This window comes from Etheostoma spectabile, chromosome 9, assembly GCF_008692095.1.
Source record: "Etheostoma spectabile isolate EspeVRDwgs_2016 chromosome 9, UIUC_Espe_1.0, whole genome shotgun sequence".
Classification (NCBI taxonomy): domain Eukaryota; kingdom Metazoa; phylum Chordata; class Actinopteri; order Perciformes; family Percidae; genus Etheostoma; species Etheostoma spectabile.
In genome coordinates, this window is record NC_045741.1 from 30814294 (window position 1) to 30816447 (window position 2154).

General features: G+C 49.7%; 1 protein-coding gene across 1 annotated transcript in view; it reads left to right on the forward strand.

Annotated features, from left to right (window-relative positions):
- LOC116695487 (cadherin-2) overlaps nucleotides 1–2154 on the forward strand; it is a 101935-nt gene that overhangs the window by 99261 nt on the left and 520 nt on the right. The gene's annotated exons all lie outside the window — the stretch shown is intronic.

Below are 2154 nucleotides of genomic sequence, written 5' to 3' on the forward strand. Positions count from 1 at the left end.
GTGTGTGTGTGTGTGTGTGTGTCGGGCTGCATAAAGACATCTGCCAAGCCGAGCTATGAATAATGAGGGGGCGCTGTCAGACATGGCGAGCTGATGTAGACGGCTTAATCCAGGAGACATGACAAGCGGATGCTTCTCGCCCTCCCTCTCTCTCTCTCTCTCTCTCTCTCTCTCCTTATCCCTCCCCATCTCCTTCTCCCTCTCTTTCTCCCCCTTACCTTATCCCTCTCCCTCTCCGAGTTAATTCTCTCCTCCCATTGAGTTTGAGAGTGACGTTCAGGAGTGTCTGGAGTCAGACGTCGCCCACAAGACATTTCCTCAGCTTATCAGATTTACCATTCTGAGCTGCGATAAGAGGCAAAAAGAATTCTGTTTTTTTTAGATAGTAATTTTAGACAATACTTTTATTCTCCCAGTGTGTCGTTTTTTTGAGTGAGTTCATAAACTATTGCTGTGTGGGCTGTGTGTGTGTTGTGTGTGTGTGTGTGTGTGTGTGTGTGTGTTGTGTGTGTGTGTGTGTGTGTGTGTGTGTGTGTGTGTGTGTGTGTGTGTGTGTGTGTGTGTGTGTAAAAAGGGGGGTGGTGGTGGTTTTAAGTCCAGGCTGGGTAATCTGCTGAATCTTCTCCTGGAGATGAAGTCAGCATCTGTCGGCCTGACCCAAATCTCCTCTCTTCTCCCCCCCCCCCCCCCCTCCCCCGGCACACACTACTGTCCATCTCAAGCCCTCAACGCACACACACACACACACACACACAACCTTCAATTCTCCTTCCCTATGCTCACCCTTAGTCCCACTCTTGTACCTGTTCTGGGGGGTGGGGTCTTGTGATCGGAAGGGAGACATTTTGAATCCCGGTTCTTTGGGGGGTGCTAACTGTGCTCCGTCTGACTGGGCCAACAAAGGTCATCAGACGGGGCTTAACATGCTCTTACACTGCTCTGCTTTGGGAGCATGAACACAGGTTTCTTTAATACTCTCAGCTGTACTGTACAGTTACTATAAACATATTATAGGATTACTATAATCCTGCACTAGATATCCTCAGAGTCGTGTGGTCCTCTCAACCATAAATTCTGCTTTTCTCAGTCTCAGAGATGCTCTGTCATGTGGAACATCTCTGGTGCGAACAGGGCATTTTTAATGACCTCTGGTTTAGAAGTGATGAGTGTGGAACTCCAGGGATCAACCTGTGACGAGGGAGTCGGGTCTGAATGTGCATGCTCTTTGTCCAACATTTAACTCGAGCTGTGTTGGAAGAGGAATAAAAAAACATCTTTTGGAAATTGAACCTGATGTCTTAAAAAAATTAGGAAAATCCAACATTTTAAAGACACAGATTTTCTTTGTGAATGAATAATGTATTGTAAATATAAAAATATTCTTCCTTAACACAGGGGGCATAAATATACACAGCCCCATGTTAAATTCCCATAGAGGCAGACATATTTTTATTTTTAAAGGCCAGTTTTATCATGGATCAGGATACTATGCATCCTGATAAAGTTCCCTTGGAGTGAAATACCCCCCCCACCCCCCCCCCCCCCCCCCCCCCCCCCCCCCCACCCCCCCCCCCCCCCCCCCCCCCCCCCCCCCCCCCCCCACACCCCCCTCACACCACCCCCCCCCCCACCCCCCCCCCCCCCCCCCCCCACCCCCCCCCCCCCCCCCCCCCCCCCCCCCCCCCCCCCCCCCCCCCCCCCCCCACACACACACAACACACATCATCACATACCCTTCACCATACCTAGAGATAGGCATGGGGAACTTTCCATAAGCTCATATCTAAACTTATTCAAGCCACTGTAGGCAATGACCCAACCAGATTTGGGACACTCACTGAAAGTATTGTTGAGTCATGAGATGCTCCAGTTATTGGCGAGATGGACGCAGGCAACATCTTATCAAATCGGAAAAAAAACAAAAAAAGACTTTCAATTCCCCCCTGAAACAAAGCGTGCACTGAGCACCCGGATAGCTCAGTTGGTGGAGCGGGCCCATATGTTGAGGTTTGCTCCTTAAGGCAGCGGGCCTGGGGATCGGCTCCAACCTGCAGTCTTTTCCTGCCTGTGTGTGTCCTGTCATTAAAGGAGACTTCTGCTCAATTTCAACATGTAGCTCTGTTTTTTTAAATTTGTAGTGCTGTCAGTAGCGAG